Raw genomic sequence first — 10,045 nt, 5'->3', positions numbered from 1 at the left:
TATATTTTCATGATATTGCCTATATATAAATATATATATATATTTATATATATTAAAACATTGACTAATAGAACATGACTTTGTCTATAGTCCTTGTATGATTTTGTCTTGGTCATTGTTCGAAAATGACAAAAAGCAATTAATACATTGAGTCTTCTTATCAACAATTGTCTTCTTTGTTTCATTAAATGAACTTTATGAAAGTGGGCTCCCATTAACAACAAGTGTCTAGCCTCTTCTTCTTCATGGATACTTCATCAATTATATCATCGTATTTTTCACAAATTATACATCATCATTACACGTTTTACATATCATATAGTATTGACAAGTTTTCTTAATTGATGTAAGTTGAATCGACAACAAAAATAATTGATTTATAATAAAGACACAAATCAAACAAGTATGTTTACAATAAATATAATATTGAATATTAAACATTATAAATCCTAATGTCTAAATTAATTCCCCAAAACTGTGCAATTATTTCTTTCTATCTTGGACTATTAATTATATGACTTTCCCATCTCTCTTTTTCTTGACTCTTAACAAGTTTGGCATCCATAACGTCAAGACTAATCGGATTTTTGAGTTTGTGACAAAATTATTCTTGACTTTTGTGGGCCATGGGAAAAATTAATCAACTCTTTTTTTTTATACAAACATGTATGTATATATATATATATATACTAGATGTTTTGTTAGTTTTATTTATAAAATTTATTAATTATTTTTATTAAATTTATATTAATGTCATAAATTTTTAAATAAATATCTTATTTTAATTAAATAATTTATTTATTTTTGTTTAAGTTTATGTTTGTTGTGGTTTTTGAATTTGACAGCGGCAACAAAAGATTATATATTATATGTTTAATGTAATATTAAATATTATACGTGGATTTTAAATTTAAGTTTATTCCTAGTTTTTAAAAAAAAGCAATTTATTACTAATTCACAGTAGATTATTTATATTTTTAATATGATATTATTGTAATACGTGATTTTAAGTTTAATTAAATTTTATTTCAGTTATAAAACATATGATTTTATTATTTTAAATAATAATTATTAAAATATCTAAAAGATATTATATTTTAATTTGTTTAATTATTTATTATTTTAAAATAATTATCATTGTAAAATATCTAAAAAATATCATATTTTAATTTTTTTAATTATTTATTTTATTTTATTTAAGTTGAAATGTTTACAAACTACCGTTAAATATAAGAATATTCTGTTGAATATAATAATATTCCGTTAAACTTAATATTAAAAAAATAAAAAACCATTAAAACCAAGAATCTACGTTATCTACACACTTATTATATAAAATAGATACATGCTACTTAATAGGTACATGCATTCTTGACTTTTGTGGGCCATGGGAAAAGATTCTATTTGTGAAATTTTAAAATATAATTAAAATCAACATATTGTAAAACTTTGATGAAAAATAAGTTGAATAATATATTTGTAGGAATTATACTATTTTTATTATTATTATTTTTTATTTCCTTTTTGATACCAAAACATTGCTTAGTATTAGTTATTTAAATAAATTAATGTTATATGTTTATAAAGTTATTTTTTATTAGTTAAACAAATATGAGATGTCCAGTGTTTAAAATAAAATAATAAAGATGAATATTTTTTTTAAAATTTTAAATATTATTTAAATCAAATAAATTTAATAAAATTTTAACAAAAAATGAACAAAAAACTTTTGACAAAAGTGAATTTTGCTATGACATTAATCTTGCAGTAAAGCTCACGGCAAAAGTTTTGGTCTTCTACCAAATACCAAGACCCACTTTAGCCGTGAGCCTTACAATTAGGTTAAAGTCATAGAAAAATTCACCAAATTTTTGTCCCAATTGAAATATATGTATATATGTCTTGTATTAATATGAAAAATAATTGAAAGAAAAACCTTATATATTTATGTAGCAATCTGAACTAAGGTCACCTGGACTGTGTTGAAATTTCAAGCGTGTTCATCACTCTCTTTATTAATTATTCATAATCTTATTGACTTAAATCATTTAGGCAATATCCAAGTTTTGTGACATTGCCCATACACTTCCTCAAAATATGGCTTTCTCTCCCTTTTTTTTCTTTTCTTAATACATTGCAGTTTTCAAGACTAATGCGAACCGCAGTTTATTCGACTGCAGAGAAATGTTCACGAAAAAACTGCAAATAATTATATTTATAATATTATTTTTTATATATATATATTTATATATATTTTGTTTAATATATATTTTGATTTCAGATTAAATAATTTTCTTAATACCAATATAATTATATTTATAGTACTACATTCAATACCAAACTATGTTTAAATTTTTAATATAAAATTTTATCATACACCTAATTTTTCTAAATTATAATCTAAATAAACATAATATATAAATTAAAATTAACAAAAACATTCACATATTATTACTAATTAAAAGATGTCATTTATATATACATATAAGTAATATAAATATATATATATATTTACCTCCTACAAACGGAATGGAGAGTGCAAGAGCACAAATCCGAAATGAGAGAGAACCTTTCCTTTTGCAGTGCCTCATTTCTTTTGCAGTGCCTCATTTAAGCAAAATACTTTCGAAACCTTAGCTGTTTTTCTTTTACGAGTGCATTGCGTTCCAAGAAAGATTGATTGAAATGAGAGTGACAAAATCATATAGTTTATTTTGGGTATAAGTTTAAGTTTCAGTGCTTGATTATTGAAGTATGCTCTAAAATTGTAGAGCAATGGTGGAATATGAGCAAAAAGCTAGGGAGTTTGTTAAGACAGCTATGACAAATCTCGGATTTCCAGCCAAGATTCTTTGTCCATGCAACAAATGTCACAATCTAAGACATCAACTTTCAGACGAAGTTGTCGAACACTTAGTTTTGTGGGGCATGGACCAATCTTACAAAACATGGTTTCATCATGGGGAAGATCCAGTTCAAAGCAGCACGACAAACACAAGTTTTGAATATGATTTATTTCGGGCAGTTGGAGTATTTTCAAGTAACGCCAATGATTTTGTTGACGATAACAATGATGATGATTTTCATAGTCTATTAGCAGATGCTGAATCTCCATTGTATGAAGGATGTTCAAAGTATACAAAAATTTCTTCTATCGTTGCGCTGTATAATCTAAAAACAAAGCATGGAATCGCAGATGTTGGCTTTAGTGAGATGTTGGAGATGATCAAAGAAATGTTGCCGAAAGATAATCTCCCACAGACATCAATGTATGCAGTTAAAAAGTTTCTAAAGATGTTTGATTTGAGCTATAAGCATATCCATGCTTGTGTCAATGATTGTTCTTTGTATACAAAAGAGAATGCTGATGCCCAAGTATGTCCCACTTGTCAATATCCAAGATGGAAGCAAAATGAACAGACAAAAGAGATTCTACAAGGGCAGCCTGCAAAATTGTTGAGATATTTTCCTATTATACCAAGGTTTCAAAGGATGTTTAGAAAAGAAGAGACGACTTTAAGCTTAAAATGGCATTCAACCAATAAAAGAACAAACGGGAAAATGCGACACCCAGTAGATTCAGAGGCTTGGGATGCAGTTTATGAGAGATGGCCAGATTTTCAACTTGAACCTAACAACCTTCGATTAGGACTTGCTACTGATGGGATGAATCCTTACAAAAATATGAGTTCTACGTATAGTTGTTGGCCTTTAATGCTCGTTGTATATAATCTGCCACCTGCATTGTGCATGAAGGATGAATTTACCTTTCTATCTATGTTGGTTCTTGGACCTAAACAACCCGAGAATGACATAGATGTTTACTTAGAGCCCTTAATAGACGAGTTACTAGAACTATGGAATGGTGTTTATACATATGATATCTCTACAAAGAAGTTTTTTAATTTAAGGGCCATGTTTCTATGGACCATAAATGATTTTCCAGCTGATGGAAACTTAGCTGGATGTGCAACTAAAGGGAAGTATGGTTGTCCTATTTGTGGCGAGCACTCAAATGTTGTTTGGTTGAAGCATATTAAAAAAATGTCCTTTTGCAATCATATTCGATTTCTACCACAAGAACACTGTTATAGAAAGAAGAAATATACAGCAGCTAGGGCAAGGGAACGAGCACCACAATGTCCAATTATATTGACAGGTGTTGAAGTAGCTGAGAAGTTAAGCAAAGTGGCTAATGACTTTGGAAAGGGAAAAAAGAGGAGTCGCGGTATAAACACAGAAAAAATCTGGAAGAAGTTGTCTATTTTTTTTACGCTGCCTTATTGGGAAATATTAGTTGTTCGTCATAACCTTGATGTTATGCATGTTGAAAAGAATGTTTGTGAAAGCATACTTAACACATTGCTCGATTGCAAAGGAAAATCTAAAGATCACTACAACTCGAGATTAGATTTGGCAGAGATGGGAATTATGCCTCATCTCCATCTGTATGGAGAAAATATTGTTACTCGTCTTCCTGCTGCAGCTTACACTCTATCAAAATCTGATAAGAAGTTGCTTTGTGAGAGGCTATTTGACTTGAAATTTCCTTATGGATATAACTCTAACATTAGAAACTGTGTAGATGTGAAGAAACAGAAGCTGACAGGACTTAAGTCTCATGGTTGTCATGTGATTATGCAACAACTGTTGGCTTTTGCTATAAGGGGTTTAAGGAAGAAGGTTGTAGAGAGACAATTCTTCGGCTCTCTAAGTTTTTCCATGGATTGTGTCAGCGTGTGGTTGATAAGGAGGAAATTATGAAATTGGAAGTAGAAGCCTTTGAAATTATTTATAAACTAGAAGAATATTTCCCTCCTTCTTTCTTTGATCCAATGATTCACTTGGTTGTTCATTTAGCACGAGAAGTTAGATTTTGTGGTCTGGTGCAATTTCGATCGATGTACCATTTTGAGAGATATATGAAAGTATTGAAAGGATTTGTAGCAAATTATGCACGGCCAGAAGGATGTATTGCAAATCGCTATCTTGCTGTTGAATGTGTACGCTTTTGTGAAACCTTTTTAAAGCAAAATGATAATCAAGATAGTACATTACTAGAAGAAAATCCACTATCAGTAGTAGAGTGCTTTGAGCTTGACCGATTGAACTTGGCAGTAGCACATCGGAATGTGTTGTTTAACTCAGATATTGTAGAACCATTTCTCAATGTCCATATGGATGAGCTGAAAGAAAGGCACTCAAATCTGAATAACAATCAAACTTTGTTGTGGAATCGACATTCTGAAGGGTTCCCGTTATGGTTTTATGAAAAGGTTGTATTCTATTGCCAAGATAAAAGTTTACGTTTTGTTTTAGTGTACAAATTTCTTACAAGTATATTTTTATTTTCAGATTTCTAACTTGAACTAAGTAGATGACATGTTAGCTCAATTGGCTAAAGGTCCAAGTCGCGGTGTCACTTCCTATAAAGGGTACATGATTAATGGAATTCGATTTCATAAAAAAGAGCTGAAAAAACAACTCAAAACAGCGGTGTATACTTGGAAGAACATGACAGTGGGCAATTGAATGATAAAGAAGAGTATTTATGTGTTATCAATGATATAATTATGCTTGATTATCATACTTTTAAGGTGCCATTGTTTTGGTGCGATTGGACAAATATTTGAATGGGTGTTAAGGAGTCGAAGTTCTATACGCTTGTCAATTTTAATATAGGACAAGCTCAATCCATTAGGGATCCATTTGTATTAGCTTCACAAGTGAAAAAAGCTTTTTATGCAAGGGAGAATGAGTCAAGTAATTGGTATATAGCTTTAAAGGATTCAAATAGAGGGTGTTTTGGACTTGAATCCAATGAAGAAAATTGAGTGTTCTGTTGTTTCTTATGTACTTTGAATGAAACAAATCTACTTACACTTTTTGTATGTAATTTTGGTGTATTATCACTCTTTTGTTGAATGAAACAAATCTGGTTTTATTACTCTCTATGGTGTAACGACTCGACTTTTCTTAACTAGACCCACCGAAAACGACTATGACTATTCGGGGTCGAGTCAACTGCTTAGTACAAGGCCTTGTGAGGGTGGATCCCCATGCAGCCGTACAGTGGGGTTATCTACCAAGTTAGTAAAGTCATCGTGTTTTAGCGGAGTCACTACTGCAAAAACACCTTTTTAGGACACTCACATAAATGCGAGTCCTAAAAAAGTCTCGTGAACCTTTTAGGACTCGCAGAGCGAGTCCTAAAAACTATGTGTGTCCTAAAAGTTTAAGTTTTTTTTTTAAACAAACTCCTCCTGGACTTTTTAGGACTCGCGTAAAAGAATGTTTTTAGGACTCGCATTGCGAGTCCTAAAAACTTATGTATATCATAACATTTTGAATTTTAAAAAACTAGAGTTTTTTAGGACTCGCGTTGCGAGTCCTAAAAACATTCTTCGCGAGTCCTAAAAACTTATGTGTATCATAAAATTTTGAATTTTGAAAATTTTCGAATTCCCTCCAATTTTTTTTAACAAAAGTTTTATTATTATATATTAAAAAAAACCAAAAAAATCACACAGCCCACATTTTCACTCTCTCTCCTTGGTTCCCTCTCTCTCTCTCCCAAAGTTCTTTCTCTCTCTCCCTCTCTCCCGAAGTGCCGCCGTCCCACCTCCGGCCACCGCCACGCGCCGGTCCAATGGAAGCGCCGTCCCCCGAAAGCCCCGAACCCCGGAGATGGTGACCTCACGCGCGGCCTAAGGCCCTCCACGGAGCACTTGAAGTTTGGTCGTTCATGGGTTTCTCCCAAACTTTCCGAGCATATTTCAGCCACCTCAAGCCACCACGAGCTAAACCACCACCACCACCATACTCCTTGCTTCTTGGGCCTTAAAACCCAATAGTTTGTTTTTTGAACCACCACCTTTTAATGGTGGCGCCGCCACTGTCGCCGGAGCCCCGCCACCGGATTCCAAACCCACAATTTAATTTTTTAAAAATAAAATATAAAACTTTTAAGGACTCGCAATGCGAGTCCTAAAAAACATATGCGAGTCCTAAAAAAACATTCTTTTAGGACTCGCATTGTTTTTAGGAATCGCAATGCGAGTCCTAAAAACTCTAGTTTTTTAAGGCTCTCAAATAGAGGACTCGCGCCCCGCGAGTCCTAAAAAGTCTTTTTTGTAGTAGTGAGTGTACCCCTTTGGTACAGGAGGTGAGTATTCTCTGGGCTGTGGAGGCCACACTGGGATTAAGACCCCACAGATAACAACATGGTTCAGTTATATGATTTTAGTATGTTACACAACATTTTGACTTATGTGAATATGCTAGAGGTGTTGCTCAGTTTGCAGTTTCTAGATATGCATTTCTATTATGAAAAGTTTATTTTGAATAGTATAATCATGAGTTGTAGCTAGCTTCCTTACTGAGCGTTATAGCTCATCATTTACTATGTGTGTGTAAGTAAGGGCAAAGCTTAAGGAGTAGTGCAATGAGTTGGAGGGGATTTTTTCTGAAGTATGCATACTGTGAAACAACCGACCTGCAGGGTTGTCAGGGTTCTCTTAAGTTTTCCGCTGAGTCCAGTAACAGTTTTATCAATTTTATGTTTACTAGTTTATCTAAAGAAAGCCATGTGGCTACAGACTATTTCTTAAGTTACGTTTAAACTACATTTTGTTTTTTAAAAAACTATGGGAACCCATCCAAATACTATGTTATTTCAAAGTACTCCAATGTAAAATTTTCCCAAGTTTACTTTAAAGTTTATTTAGTTTCTAACGTCCGATTTTTACAAAAGTTGACCGTAAGGGTCCAGTTGACCCCGAATAGTCATAGTCGTGTTCGGTGGGTCTAGTTAAGAAAAGTCGGGTTGTTACAACTTTTACTTGGATGTCAAAGAAGCAACCATTCGTCATGCTATCAACTTGTGAAGTTGAATATGTTGCTGCAACTTCATGTGTTTGTCATGCTATTTGGCTAACAAACTTGTTGAAAGATTTGAATGTGCCACAAAAGGAACCTATCGAGATTCGTGTTGACTAAAAATCAGCATTTGCACTAGCAAAGAATCATGTCTTTCACGAGAAGTAAGCACATCGACACACGTTATCATTACATACGAGAATGCATTGGAAGAAAAGAAGTGAGGTTGGAGTAAGTGAAGTCTCAAGATCAAGCAGCAGACATCTTCACCAAGCCACTCAAGGGAGAAATGTTCGCCAAGTTACGAAGCATTCTTGGAGTCACAAATCAAGTTTAAGGGAGGGTGTTGAAATATTAAACTTGATTTATTATGGTTAGTTTCTAGAATTTTCATGAATTTAGAGTTTTTAGAGTTTCCATGTATTTACTAGAGTTTTTAGTGTCTTCATATATTTTTAAGAATTTCTAGAATGTTCATGTAGTTACTAGAGGTTGTTGAGTCTTTAGCATTCTAGAACTATCATTTCTTAGTTAGAATTATCTAGAATAATCTACTAGCTAATAATTTAATTGTGTTTCTAGAAAAGTCCATAGATTCCTATAAATAGAGATGTAGTCCCACCATTTTGTATCAAGCCAAAAACACAAGTTGAGTTCTATAAAATAGCCTCGTCCATCATAATATAATCTCCCATATTAACATTATTAGTTTTCAACAAAGTCTTCAACTTCTCTCCCAAATTCATCGTAATTTCAACAAGCTGAAATTTCGTAATTAAATAATCTCATAATACATCTCCTATAAATAGAGTTGGGGCATGGAAACATACTGTATCTATGACTTCTTTAACAGACACCTTGCCACCAACATCAGTTCTAGTTTCAGACGTTGCTGTAGACTCTTCTATCACTTATGTTGTGTGCTATATAGGGAGACATCGATGCAAGAGAGGTTCAGAAAATGAGAGGAAACACAAATGAAAGTGATACTTTTATAACTAAGTCCAAAAATATTTGATAGATAGCTATAAATAAGCCGTCTTAAATAAACTAGGAAACTATTTTTTCTATAATTCAAACTCGGATAAACTCTAATAAAATATTTAAAATATATGAAAGTAAAACTGCAATCAATTTCTAATTACATGAGGCATGTTAGGAATCATGCAATAATCTAAAATACATGCAATGAAGCAGCATGTCAGCAAATACATATTAAAAAGGTAAATATATTAATTACCTGTTCTACATCTTGAACTGGGGACCTTTCCTTTCTGGAAGCATCACCATGTTCAGCTCCAGCAGCTAAACTGTCATGGACGTCCACAACATCCTATTAACAATGGAAAATGTGAGAAGTAGTGAAGCCATGATCAATCAGTCAAGGGTAAAGGACTTGTCACTACTAAAAAAAAGCGAGTCCTAATTTTTTATTTATTTTAGAGCCTTAAAAAGTGAGGTTTTTTAGGACTCGCAACTCACATTGAGAGTTCTGAAAAGTTTTATTTTTAATTTTAAAAAAATTAATTGGTGGGTTTTGAAGCCCAAAGCACGATGGTGGTTGCCAGCCGAAACCCACGGTGGGGCTCGGGCGACGACGGTGGCACCACCATTCAAAGGTGGTGGTTCGAAAAACAAACTATTGGTTTTTAAAGCCCAAGCCAAGGGAAATGTCATGGTAGCGGGGGTTTAGTTTGAAATGGCTTAGAAAAGCTCGGATCTACACTTGAAGGTTCGGAAATCACCATGGATTCTGACGAGCATTGACTTCCAACTCCAGTGACCATTGAGTCTGATTCTTTAGTGGGTTTTGAAGCCCAAGAAGCAAGAAGTATGGTGGTGGTGGTGGTTCAGCTCGTGGTGGCCAAAAAGTGCTCAGAAAGTTTGGGAGAAACCCAAAATCGCAGAACTTCGAATGCCCCGTTGAGGGCCTTAGGCCACGCGTGAGGTGCTAGTCTTCAGGGGGTTTCAAGGGACAGTGCGTCGACTGGGCTGGTGCATTGCGGTGGCCGGCGACAGGAGGGTGATCGTTCGGCCCTGGCAGAGACGACGCATGGAGAGTGAAAGGGATCAGAGGAGAGAGAGAGAGAGAAAAAGCGGCTGAGTGAGTTTTTGTTTTTGTTTTAATAAATAATAATAAAACTTTTGTCAAATTATTCAAACTTTT

At 33.3% G+C, this 10,045-nt stretch overlaps 1 long non-coding RNA gene across 1 annotated transcript; it reads right to left on the bottom strand.

The window, feature by feature from the left end:
- Positions 1 to 8,572: 8,572 nt before the first annotated feature.
- LOC133789245 (uncharacterized) lies at positions 8,573 to 9,814 on the bottom strand. Its single transcript, XR_009873518.1, has 3 exons — positions 9,624 to 9,814; positions 9,119 to 9,211; positions 8,573 to 8,801 (listed from the first exon to the last, which is right to left on the bottom strand). It is a non-coding gene; the product is annotated as an uncharacterized LOC133789245 (long non-coding RNA).
- Positions 9,815 to 10,045: the final 231 nt, after the last annotated feature.

Source organism: Humulus lupulus, chromosome 7, assembly GCF_963169125.1.
Source record: "Humulus lupulus chromosome 7, drHumLupu1.1, whole genome shotgun sequence".
Lineage (NCBI taxonomy): Eukaryota > Viridiplantae > Streptophyta > Magnoliopsida > Rosales > Cannabaceae > Humulus > Humulus lupulus.
The sequence above is the reverse complement of the archived record's forward strand: the minus strand, read 5'-3'. Positions and strand labels throughout refer to the sequence as shown.